The 13,786-nt window shown below is 39.5% G+C and overlaps 1 long non-coding RNA gene across 1 annotated transcript in view; it reads right to left on the reverse strand.

The window, feature by feature from the left end:
• The window catches only part of LOC106964364 (uncharacterized), a 28,660-nt gene extending 15,568 nt beyond the window's left edge, over positions 1–13,092 (reverse strand). The window contains exons 1-2 of the long non-coding RNA XR_001428407.1: positions 12,863–13,092; positions 12,516–12,582 (exon numbers count right to left, since the gene is read on the reverse strand). This is a non-coding gene — a long non-coding RNA (uncharacterized LOC106964364). The remainder of the gene's footprint in view (positions 1–12,515; positions 12,583–12,862) is intronic.
• Positions 13,093–13,786: the final 694 nt, after the last annotated feature.

Genomic DNA, 13,786 nt, shown 5'->3' on the forward strand with positions numbered 1-13,786 from the left:
CCCCCCCCCCCCCCCCCCCCCCCCCCCCCAAACCCCCCCCCCTTCCCCCCCCCCCCCCCACACACACACCCTCTCTCTCTCCGCCTTGCAACGAGGAGAGGAAGCCGGATGGATATCAGCAGGGGTCAGGGTACTGCTCGCAGTGAATAACAGAGGCATAATAAACAGAAGCCTTCACTCAAATTATGAGTGCTGTGGTTTCTCACACACACACGCACACGCACAAAGGCACCCAATCAATCAGCAAAGTTTCCCCTATCTCTCCCACATATGAAAATGGAACTTCAGAAATTAGCTCATTTATTTTGGACAATTAGGGTTATTGGAGTGTGACAGTGAAAATTTAGTGTTCACTGAGGCGTGGGCTCGGCAACAATAGCAGCAAGCCAATTGAGTGCGAGAAGCATTTAAAGCTGTAGTATTTACTTATCAACGCTCCTGCCGGTTCCGTGTTGATCTCATTAAAAAGCTCTTCCTCTGTGTTCCTTTCTTCGGGCGGGACAGACGCGTGGAGAGGTGGGAGATGCGACGGGGGCAGCCATTCCTGTCGCACACGACATTATAGCCCAATCGAAAGGCAAGAAACGGGCCCAGAAAAGGAGCACGCCGCGTATTAAAACCCGGACCCCGCCTGCAGGATAAAGGAACGCCGCTGATCCTCGGAATTTAATTTGTTGTAGCTAAATGGCTTTACTCTGCTTGTTTTGTTGCAGAGTTCAACAGGGTCCTTGAATCTGAAATTTCTGATTTCACCCCCTTCCCCCACTTCTCCCAGAAACTAACACTTCTTCTCACCGGTGGTGAAAAGTCATTAAAATACATATTTGTTATTTCCAAGCTGCTGAGTTCTGGGTGTGAAATAAATGCTTCGATTTTGTCATTGTAATGTTTTTTAAAGAGCTGCTAGTGCTCATTACTGCTGGTGCTAATAGCTGCTAATGCTAGCTAGCTGCTAGTGCTAGCAAATTTTTCCAAGCTAATCTTAATGATCTCAATATATCAGAGCAAATTCTTATAAAAAAAATCATCTTGTTTTCCTGGTGTCTAGTTATTAGCATAAGCTGCAAAAAGTGGATGTTTTGTATACTGTGCTTCAAAAACACGCACTACAAAATAACCCAGCATTTCAGAAAAACAACGTTACTTAAAATCAAAAATGGAGGTAGTAGTGTTAGAGTGTGAAAGTTCTTTGCTTCTTCAAAACATGGACAACATGTCATATTTGGTGGAATCATGGATTCTGGTGTATAGGAGAAAATCCCAACCTACAATACCAAGAACTCAGTTTCCAAATTTAAGACCAAGCACAATGGATTAGGCAGCAGAACAATGATCCAAAGAAAACTCAAACATTAACCTCTGAATGCCTCAAAAGAACCAGATGAAGTATCTGGAGTGTCTTAGTAAAAGCCTGGTTGTAAATCTGATCCTCAGCTTGCTCTAAAACCCTTCAACGTTGAATCAGAGTAATTCTTGCTAAGAAGAGGGAGTTTCTCCACAAAACAGTGAAACACTCATAGCTTGTCATCACAAACAATGAACGCTAACTGTTAGAGCCAAGAGTGGCGCTATGGAGGACACTACGTTTTCATATAGTATCAATTGGGTTTGGATTTCTTGGTTTTTTAGAAATCAGTCTATCCAGGAAGTTGTGATTTTAACTATTAATGCACTATTAATTCACTCATCGTTTTGCAATTTTCACAACTTTTTTTGCAAATCTGAACAATCATTAATGTTTTCTGTAATGCAACTTTTTAAAAAACCACAAAAAAATGTTGCAACATCCTGGACGCCTGGTAAAATTGTAAATTGAAAACTACTTTTGCTATTTACTCAGGTTATGTCAGTGTGACATTAAAATAACCCTGACCTCTGACCTTAAAGTGCCTGGACCTGGAGTGGATTTCTGCTACCAACGGATTTAATGTAACGTTTTATCAGCTTGGTCATGTCTACCCTTGACATTAAAAATGTTTCTTCAACAGTTGCTTGAAGTTATAGTCAAATGCAGAGATGAGGCAGATTCATTCTTAATTCTGCATTTCTTAAAAAAGTTTCTGCAAACAGCTTTAATAATAAAAAAAAAACCTTAATGTTGAGATGCCAGGTGGGTCTTCGGCCCAGCTGTCCAGACACCCGGGACATTTACGTCATGTCTTCCCCTTCTCTCTCTTCTCTTCTTCCTCTCCAGCTGCTGATGATTAAAGGCTACTAGAGCCACAAAACCTCTTTTTTAAAGAAAAGTTTTTCATTATGATAAAATAAAGGTTTTGAAATATAAAAGAATATTTAAGGGAAGGGGTTATTTTAACAGGAGAGGAAACTAAAGTGCTCTGTTTGCTCAGATGCCAAAACAAGATAAATTTATCTGCAGCAGCTGCATTTCTCAGACTTCCTTAAAATCTCCTCCAACACTTCATCTTATTTAAAGCAGTAACGATGATGCATCATTGTTTTTTCTTTAGTTTAGTTTTTTTTATTCTTTTCCACCAGCCCGGCTCGTGGTGCTGATTCATCTCCATCGTAACGTAAACTGAATGCAGGATTCTGTTGGACGTCGCAAAAAGGCAGCAGAGACGAATGATAATGACTTCCTGCAAAACTCCCTCTGCTGTGAAACTCAACAGCTTTGCAGACGACAGAGACTGGCCTCACCTGTAGAACAATGCGTCGCACGCCGCTGCAGTACCAGAACCTTATCAGTATGCAGTGCTCTCCCAGCCCCTCAACATCCCACCTAAGAGTTCCTAAATTAAATTTTTAAATTAGCCACCGCCTATTCCTTCATTTCCTTGCTAAGGTCTGCATAATTCATCACAATCCAGCGTGGCAGTTGATTTTAATCAGCCTTTTCATTCAGGGACTGTTTAATCTGGATGGGACTTCATATATATTCCCTTCGCCTCAGACAGTAATCTTCAGGGAGACGAATAAGGAACAAATGACAGGGGCCATCTATAAAGCAATAAATATTTAAGATGCAGTTTTAATAAGTAATACTCTCTACATAAAAGCAGAGTTTGCTGTGGCTTCCTGGTTGTCGTTACATATGCAGATGCTGTGTTTTTTTTTCTTCTTCTTCTTTCTGTGCCATCAGCATGTCTTCAGCATTAACACCTCCACAGATGGATTTCTGATTGCCTGGCTAAATGTGTGTGTCCCGTGCTTCTAAATTATTATCGTGATTAACATTATTAATGGATTTTCTGTTTGCAGTCAATTTACATCCCACTCTTTGAGCAGAGGAGACATGTCAGAGTCTCTCTGCCATCATTTTCACTCCTGCCTTTTTATTTTGTCGTTTTTTTTCACTCTGTTGTTTTTCGCTCCGTCTCTGAGACCTCTGCTCTGCGGAACGGAGAATTTATTGAATCTCACTGCGAGCCGGTGTAAACCTTTAAGTAATGTATTCTGTATGGAAATAGAGGAGGGTGACTGCAGCACCAACACTTCATTACTCAGAGTATGGGTCTGTGCTTGTGCCTCAGTGTGTGTGCGTGTGCTAAAATGCAGCTATCGCAGTGAGATCTATTGCTGTGGAGCATATTACCATGGGGTGTGTGTGATATTGATCAGTTGAGTTAATCCCATTACTTTACTGCAGGTAGTTCGGGAGCAGGACGAGGGTAATTGTTCATCAGGCAGTATGATAAAAAAATGGAGAGACAGACAAACAGGATGAGAATGTGTTTTGAATAAAATATAGTTTAGACACTATTTATGGAAGTGAAAAAAAGCTATTTTATTTATTTTTTCTTCATCCTTGAAGTTTGCAGTTTATGTTCAATTATTTTTGCTAAAACAAAACCATCCCAGTTCACAGGTTTGGGTTATATTTTAAATCGTCACCAAATCTGCAGCATGAAATACAAACACATTATTTTATCTTGAGGGGGTTAATGGGGGGGTTGAGTAGTAACCTGCAGAATATGCTTTCTGTTTACTGAGGAGATTTATGTTCAATCGCAACAATTCAATTTCAGCCTCAGCTCTGCAGGTCCAACAGGTGAAACGGTTTACAGCACAACACCTGCTGTTACAGCACAGGCTAACAAAATGTCAGTCAGAGATGTGAATGAAATGATTTACCAACCTGAACAATATGTGGATGTTTGGATAATTTGAATATCTATCTATCTATCTATCTATCTATCTATCTATCTATCTATCTATCTATCTATCTATCTATCTATCTATCTATCTATCTATCTATCTATCTATTGTCACTAAGTTTTCTGGCATTCAGGATATAGAAATCATTTTTGTAATTCTAACTGATCTAAAACAAGAAAAGTTTGGTCTGATTTAACTTCAGACAGCCAGAAAAGGAAAATGTGTTTGCGTTTTTTTATTTGGTGTACGTAAATCTCTGGTTACATCTGCACAATCTTTAATTCAAACAGTGGGATAAGAAATGAAACAGATACATTTTACATCTACAATTATCTTTTCTCACCAGCTTTATTTATTATATGAATCTGAGTTGTTATTTCATTATTTGAACATGTACCGCATCTCTCCATTCTCTTATTATTCATCCACTTTATCCAACATCCTTCCGGTGTGTGTCAGGACGCCACATCATCAGATCCACCACTCCGGTCTAAATACACACACACACGTGCTCACACTCACACACCAGAATGAGCGAGCCAGGCTGCCAGCCAAAGCAGGCTTGGCACCGGGCCTAATGATGCCCGGCATGCGTCTGCTCTCGACAACAGCGGGTTAACACCTGCCAACTTTTACTAAGGTGTAAATGTCTCTATTAGCGCGCGCCTGGTCCCGCGTGTGCGCCGCTTGGATCAGAGAAGGAAACGCGCGAGCTGCGGTTTGTGTTCAGAACCTGTAATCACCGGGTCCGGCGGGCCCGTCCGGCACCGCCGCTCATTTCTCTCCCATTCAGCGGAATCTTTTCAAAATAATAGAGCAGGACGTAAATTATGAGAGCCGAGCTGTGAGATTTACACCGAGTCTATACAAAGTTTTCATGATTAGAGTAGAAGTAGATGAGTGAGTGGCGCGTTGGTGTGAAATACCTTGAGACGTGTCCTCTACGTGACTCTCTGTGACATTCCTCCCCGTTAAGACAACACTGGAGGCGATATTAATGGGAGCTTCATGAGAAATTGCCTTTTTATTCCAGCACAAATAAACATGGTTTGCAGGAAAAGCTGTATTTGTTTATCTTAGTTTTGCTGCAGTGCGTTGGAGCTTCCCTTACTGGGATATTTTTGAGGATTAGGGTTTGATGGGGAATTTATTATTCACTTTTTCTTTGCTTCAGTTTGTGGATGGGACCCAGATGCCCCCATGTTTTACACACAGGCTCCCAGGTGCTACATCCAAATGTTGGAAGTCTAGTTTCACTATGACCTTAAAAGCAGCTTCCCACTCAAAGTAAAGGCAGTCTTTAAACATGGCCTGAGTTTAGACTCTTTTTTTATTCAGGGCTGCATCCAGGCAAGGTTTGCTCTGCATCACTCATTTTTGCAGCAGTCTCTAAACTTGCATTCATCTTTATAGCCCTCCTTCTCATATCAAAACTTTGGGCGCTTTAGATGGCAGACAGAGGCACATTACACAGACTGCAGATAAAAGACACAGAATATGATCATCTAATCTACAAACAGAAGACTTTTGCATGTTTTTTTTTTTTGTTTTTTTTGCAAAAGCTTTTGTTAGTTTTCTTTATTCAACACTGAAACCTTCCTACTACCCGGAGAGATGAATATTGATGCAACAGTCGCCTCATTTCAATAATAATATGATTTGTAACGCCATAGGATTAAATACAGTTTCACTAAGGCTCAGTTAGAATACTGCCTGATACGGGCTTAATGAGTGTTTCTTCACTTGCTCATAATTGATGAGTTTTACACTGCAAAATCACTAAATATTACCAAGTATTTTTGTAGAATTTCTAGGGGAAATTTATGAGTGCACACTTACAAGTAACTTTAATTTAAAGTCAATAATTTATGAATATTGATCAAAATTATTAGCTCCACCTGCAGATTTCCAACTTGTAATACGCCACATAAGTGAAAATAATCTGCCTGTGGGACTAGCACTTCTTTAATCAATATTCAAGAATTGTTAACTTATCTTGCTGAAAGTTACTTGTATGTTAATTTTAGAAGATATTTGCCCTAGAAACTAGACAAAAATATCCGATAAGGTTTTGTGTTTTTGCAGTAAAAAAGTCTGATGTGATGAGTGATGTTTTTAGTTTTTTTCTCTCTTATTTACATTTACTTTTTTTTTGAGCTACTTAAATTTTACAACAAAAACTGAGACTTGAACTCTAAAATCTGAAAACTCCCTCTGGTCAGTACAGCTCAGCAAATAAAGGCAACGATGTGAAGATGGGAACATCTGAATTATTCTCCCAGCAGATGGATTAGCTGTGTCAGAGCGTGAGGGCACAGCAGGATGCAACAGTTTACAGAGCCCCACTAAACAGTAAATGAGTGGTGGTGTTAGCCTTTGGCTCAAAGCACCAATAAAACCAGTGTTTTCTTCCATTTTAAGCACGGTTAATTAAAATGTCTTACATTACCTTTAAGAGCATGCACCGGTCTACCAGTGTAACATACAAGTCGGATCTGGTCATTTAGTTTTAAGATGTTTTTGTGACGTGAGAGGAAGTTCACATCATTTGGTTCTAAGATAACATTGTTATCAAATCTGGCTGTAGTTACAGGATGTTTCTGCTAATCTGATTAACTTTTCTCACTTCAACATTAACGTTAACACAGCTACCTTTCTAAAGAAGAGATTTTCTCAACTTCAGACAAAGAGTTTTTGATGGTAAATCTGGAAATTTTGCAAGTTCCTACTACCCAAATGTATTTATAACTATAGAAAATATGTAGGTTGTATTTTTGCTATGAAACAAAAGCAAATGTAAGTATACATTTTAAAAAAAAATAATATTCAAATTAAGGTATGATGTAAATTTGCAACATTAGGCACAAGTAACACATTTCTAGTCTTTGTTGCGTAGAATATGCTGCTGATGCAGCTATTGTGGAATCAAGGCTTTGAAATGGAAGTACATGTTTTCGTTATTTCTGTGACATTGTTACATTATTCTATATCTTGATGTATAATTTTCAACAGCATTGCCCTCTGTTGGTGAAACTGGAATCCTAGATATTTTATTTTCAAAACAGTAAAAAAACAAAAGAAACAAAATAGTTTAAAATGTTTATAGTAGTTCATCCAGAAGCTAATTTACTTTGAACCGTTCAATTTTTTTTATGACCTGATGAAATTTTGTCGAAGTGTTAGATTATAGGGTAACGTGTTTTATGGTGCAATTTGGAAATAGTACAAAGTTGCACAAGAAAAGTTTCAAGGGCTACTTTCCCACTGTAGGTCTTGATGCTCAAGTTTGCCTGAAGATTTATTACCATGTAGCAAAAATCAAGCTGCAGTAATATTGTATAATAACCTCTATATACTATATTAACCAAGCAGTAGCAAATTGAAAATCATCTTTAACTCTTTTTTTAAGGTAGTCCTTCAATTTATGACCAAGACACCAACTCGCCCTCCCGTGAAGGTAACATTGCTCCACCTGCTGCTGTGTGATGAGCTTTAGAGGTCACAGATGGAGCTCCTGTCAGTCAGCCTGTAGGCCGGTGCTGAGTGGGGGCAGGTTGGGGTGCGGTCAGGAGAAGACTAACAGGTGTGAAGGGAGGGAGGGCCCTGCAGGACGGTGACCTTGGTCACACACTTTGTGTGAGTGTATGTTTTACTGTGTGTCAGCATGTAGAGGCAGTGCAGGTACACCGAAGTCTTAAAGCGAGCAGTTTGTATGGGCAAAGTAAGCTCCAATACTGGAGTGTCAGCACCCAATGTTAATAGACAAGAGGTCAGTATGTGTGTGGCCCAGCTTTTTCTCATGGGTGGTGTAACATGAGAACATGAGAGATGGGATTGTGGAATTAAGCTAAGTGTATGTAGTGTTGGGTTACATCCGGTGTTACACAGCTGTGTTTCAATCAACTCTGCAAACAGCACAAAAGTTGACAGGTGAATGTCCTCTCTTGTTACAAGACATGGAGTTCTGCAAGTGCAGGATGAGCAGGAGTAGCTCTGACACACACTTAGCTCAGCTAATGCAAGAGAACAATCAGTATCTCAGCCACAAGTAAAAGTGGCAATAATGCTTTGTTCATTTTAAATAACTGTACAGACACTCTGTGCAGATGAAGATTGAACTTATATCATAATGCTGACTAGTTAGTGCAGCTCCAGCTAACGTACTGTAGCAATTTTTACTTAACTAACATTATTTGGCCACTTAGGTGCATTCTTAAACTGTGAGTGGGGCATGGAGTTTTCTCGTCTAGATACTTCAATCAATCAATCAATCAATCAATCAATCAATCAATCAATCAATCAATCAATCAATCAATCAATCAATCAATCAATCAATCAACCAATCAATCAATCAATCAATCAATCAATCAATCAATTCTATCTGCATAGCACATTTCAGCAACGGGGCAGTTCAAAGTGCTTTACATCATGAAAACACAAGAACATCATGCAAACAGCATAGAGTCAACAATTGTGAAACCAGTGTTAAACATTAATTATGTTGGTCAATGTTTCAGCTGTTATGGTTCAAAAGCAACTCTAAGCAGGTGGTTTTTAAAGGAACTCAGTGTTTCAGTTGTTTTGCAGTTTTCTGGAAGTTTGTTCCAGGTTTGTGGTGCATAGAAGCTGAATGCTGTTTCTCCATGTTCGGTTTTGGTTCTGGGGATGCAGAGCAGAAACAGAACCAGAAGGTTGATCCAGCTACAGGTCTTTAATGCAGACAACTAAGTGTGGGAATAAAATAAATGAGACCGGTGACGTCACAGCAAAGGTAACACACCCAATCCAACAGAGCTCCGTGAACTGCAGCTACATCTGAATAGCTCCTGATGGATTCCATAGCAACCCTCATGTTCTGTATGAAAGCCGTTTGAGTTGCCATGCTAGGATTAGCTGTCGGTCAAATCAAAACATCAAATCAAATTTTATTTGTATAGTACATTTCAGCAGCAAGGCATTTCAAAGTGTTTAACATCAATGAACACAAAAACACAGAGTCATGCAACATTGAATAAACAATCAAAAACTTTAAATTTCCCGCTGAATTAAAGTTCTGCCTTTCAAAACGGCAGAAAAAAAAAGAAAAAAAAAAGACTGTTTATGATACGGTGCCAAAAGCACAGAGAGGGTAAAACTTAAACACAGTGTTTATTACTGCATCTGTTAAAAGCCAAGGCACAGGGGTACTATCCACTTAGCTGTAGGAGTGAGACTGTGTTTATCTTCAGACACAGATGTCAGTTTTCTGTTGTTCTCATATGCAACCAGCAGCAAACCTCAGCTATTCCTGCTCTGCAAACCTACCTGAAAGAAAATTGGGAAGTTTTTTTGTTGTTGTTTTCTCTAAATTGCAATCGAATACTAATGAGCATTGATTGCAACTTACATTACAACAAAGTACAACTATTTGCTGAAATAGTTATTTACTGAAGCTGCAACAAACTGATCTAAGTACTACAGGTAAACTCCATTAATTAATCTTATGTCTCTTATATAGAAGTGACAGAAGAACATTCTGTCATCAGAGTCTGCAACCATAACAACTGTGCATATATAAAAAGTGAGTCTAATTTCTTCTTCCACAGTACAGGGTTTAACTACTACCTGTGTAGAAATGTCCTTTATATTGAATTTGAAAGGTAACATGAGTAGCAATTCCACTGAAATCTAACTAATGATGTGAGCTAAGAATTATTTGAAAAATGTCATGCAATTTGAAATTGAGTCTTTAATAAAAGCATTGTTTTACTAGCTGTGTGTCTAAATAACACTGTATAGAAGAGATACATGAAATCTAAATAAATGACAAAATTGAGAAAACATCAGAAGCCAGCAATAGAGTGAATCCATAGGAAGACACTATGCTACAGGAAAATAACACGTGAGCATCCCCTTATTATGTACTGTATGTAGATTTTATGTATTATGTGATAAAAATATGATCTTCTTATAAAGCAGATGGAATTGTCTGCCACAGCTATGAAAATATTGCAGCAACATCTCAGCTGATATATTTTTAATAACTTTATGAAGACAATTTGCGAGCACAACGAGAAGTGTAACAAACCAAAAAACCAATGAGAAGTATACAGTGAAAATGTATTTTTTTGAATGGCAGTGCCGATTAAAACCAAACATGTCTCCAGCACACATGGGGAACCAGTTCTTTTTTCCTCCATCTATTCTTTGAGTCTCACGCACCTGAAAAGACTTCAGTGTTTGTTCTTCCTATTTGCATTAGCACTACAGAAATCCAACCTGTAAATATCAGACCATACATGGACTGTACCAGGACGTTTTGTTTTTCACGTCATGACTGAGTAAGCAGATGGGTTGAGTTTGTGACAAAAGTTGAATTTGTCCTGAACAGCCATTTTCTTGTGTCAACAACTTTTTTTTTTTAGCTTGTTTCTCTTTAGGCACATGCTGCTGTATCAGATAATGCTTAAGTCAACACGCTGAGGTGTCAATAGGTTTACTCTTAGCCTGAGGTGACTGAGGGCGCGAGACGATGTGGGACTTCACCTTTGGCAAACATAATTAATTTAGGAGATGTTACAAACCCGAGGTAAGATCTCTTCATCCTTTCATGTGACTAAATATTTCTTTTCTGTGATCATGAACTTTCCTTGCTTTGCTTTTGTTCCCTTTGCAAACAAGCTTATCGTAAACATGCAGAATGTGGTTTGGCAGTGGGCAGTGACAAAGCAATGACTTGTGTGTTCTTACTTTCTTTTGGAATTTTATCCCCTCACCACACACGCATACACGCACACAAACACACACACACCCATAAACACACAGTTAAACACACTCGACTTGACGTGTTACTTACAGAAACAGCGCTAAACACACATGCGACACCACACACCTGCAGACTGCTTTGCATTGACTGGATGAAGAATGAATAGGAAGTCCTAAGATTACACACACACACACACACGCACACACACACACACTAATGCTAGCATAAATTGCACCTGCACATTGTTCAACAGGAGAACTCATTTTCACGTTAGCCACATTTTTAGAGTGCAGCAAAGTGGACTGGAAGCTCCATCCATCATTTTTAAGCTGGAACTATTATTTCTAATCACTTCTTTTTTGTTCACATCTGAGATAGTGACATGCAATTTTAAGTCAGCTAATAACGTTTACAGCTGCGATTTCTTTGTGCAAAACAAAAGCCGAGCAGCTGGAAAATGGCTTCAGTTTAAAAAACAACAACATGCAAAACGGATCAGAGCAAATTGGTTTTAAAGGACATTGACTCCCAGAAATATTGAGCATGTACAGACTGCAGTCACATACGGCTTCGACGGAAACCCAGAGACCCTCTGCGCCTATCAGAAAACAGTTTACTGTTTGATAAATACACAGCGGCACAGGAGGAATATTTTCTTATTAGAAATTCTGAATCCCTCCAGGAAGAATATTGGACACAATAAATCATTTAGCACGGCCGGCTTCACTAATACTGCTAGGTCAGCAACACACAGCAGAGTGTTATATGACCATCAATTATTAACATGGACTAACTTTATTAGCATATTCCTCAAAGCTGGAGGGAGAGAAGAAAATGGACGGACGAATGGATGGATAGTTTTTTTTTTCTTTTCCTATTGCTCCTGATCTCTAATCTTGTAATCTAATAAAGTAGGAGCTGGATGAAATCTGTCATGTGGATTATGAGGTGATTATTTATGGAGACTTTTTAATTAAAAGAAAAACTGCTTATTAGGAATCCTCAGTTCCCTCATTAATAGCAGGGAGAGGAAGAGTCTGTTGTTTGAGAGTTGGCAGGGTACACTAATGAGGTGGTGGTGGTGGTGGAAGGGGGTGGAGGGTATCAGAGATGGTACTAGGAAAATAGCACAGAAGCAAAAGTGTTGTTGCAGGGATTTCACAACATAATTTGCAGTTCTGCATGAGAGATTCTGAGTCAAGACCCAGCAGTCCAAGTAGACACATCATGGTTTTCAACTGGAATCCCAGAGAAAATGGAGAAACAAAAGGAATAAATAAAAGGAGCTGTAGTGGCAAACTGAACATCTGCTGAGCTTATAGAAGCTACTTCTCAGTGACATGTTGGGAAAAATGTTATTAACCCAATTTTTGTCATTCATTTTAATTTTGATAGTACATAGCACTACAAACATCCAGTAACTTTTACTCAGAAAAAACACAAAAAAGAGGAACTCATCAAATGTTCTTCTTCATTTAAATTGATTTACAGATGCTTTCTGTATAGAAATCAGATTGATATAGTGTATTTAGTTTGTTTTTACAGTGGTATTGTTTCTTGCATTTTTCAAAACAGAATATATAACATTTCTGTGGCCCATCCAAGGGCTACTTTTAACTTGAAAGTTGTGGCCCCTATGTCAAAAGGTTTGGACACTCATGCATAATGCTCCACTCCCGATCACTTCAGAACCAATAATCATCATCCTTCAGAACGGGTTGCTACAAAAAATAAAATCAAACCAGCTTTGAATGTTAAAACAGAGTAACATTAACATTTGAAAATCTTGACAAAGATAAAAATACAAACCCAAAAACAAAACAAAAACAAAAACAAAACAAAAACAGCATTGACCACATATTCTCATCTGGAGATTCATCTGATTCTGTGGTGAATGAGTGCAGACGAGGAGTGGATCAGATCACGAGAGGGAAAATATCACACTTTGAAAAATGACGAACCGATGGAGCATGAAAGCGTGCGTCGCCTAGTAGCAATTACCATTTCCTGCCGCAGCGCCCGGCAGAGAAACTCCTCACAGAGCCACGCAGTCGTAGGTAGGCGGCATCATGAATTACACATCCGGACATCCAAGACGTCTCGGGTCAGCACCGCATGGTGTGGTGTGAAAAAAAAAAAAAAAAAAACAGAGGCTCTTTTTGTTGAATCCTGTTGTTCTATCCATGAAGTATCTCACATCTGTGCAGCTAAGTCTGGAAAACACAAAATGCTCTGAGTAGGGGGATTGGGAGTGTGGGGTGAGGGGGGGGGTTGGGTGGGCTGAGGTCAGGCTACACACACACACACACACACACACACACACAGACAGACATGAAGCGGTCTCTACTCCTGCTACTGGAACTCTCATATTGTCTCAGTCCAACAAAGCAGCAGCTGGCACAAACAGCGAGCTATTTAACAGCCACCAATTGATGCTACGCCACCAGGTGCTACTGTGTGCCTTTCCCATCCTCATTTTATGCATCAGCAGAATTTCGTTTGCCTTTACTTTCATAGCTCAAATTCTAGTAAACAGAAGGGATGGGGGCAGCAGGGGGTAGACGGGTGGAGGGGTAAATGATATTTATGCCCAGAGACTGAAATGGCTCGGGATGAAGAGAGCTGTGGACGGATGTGAAGACGTACAGTCTGCATCTGTTTCTGCGTTGGTACGCAGAGGAAAGCACAGAGGCTTAAACGTGTCCTTGGGAGCCGGCGCTCACATGCTGATGAGGATGCCACCAGGTGTCTGCGTTTGCAGGAGTGTGTGTTTCTCCCCATGCCTCTGTGTGTGTGTCAGTATCTGCGTGGATCGTAACCAGAAATAACACACTTCCATGGGACCTTTTAAATGGACACCATCTGTCTCTATCAGGGAAGGCTTTGGGAAAACGAATGTCTTTGCTCAGATCGTTTATATATATA

Source organism: Poecilia latipinna, unplaced genomic scaffold, assembly GCF_001443285.1.
Source record: "Poecilia latipinna isolate Pla-1442-1.1 unplaced genomic scaffold, P_latipinna-1.0 Scaffold1664, whole genome shotgun sequence".
NCBI lineage: Eukaryota > Metazoa > Chordata > Actinopteri > Cyprinodontiformes > Poeciliidae > Poecilia > Poecilia latipinna.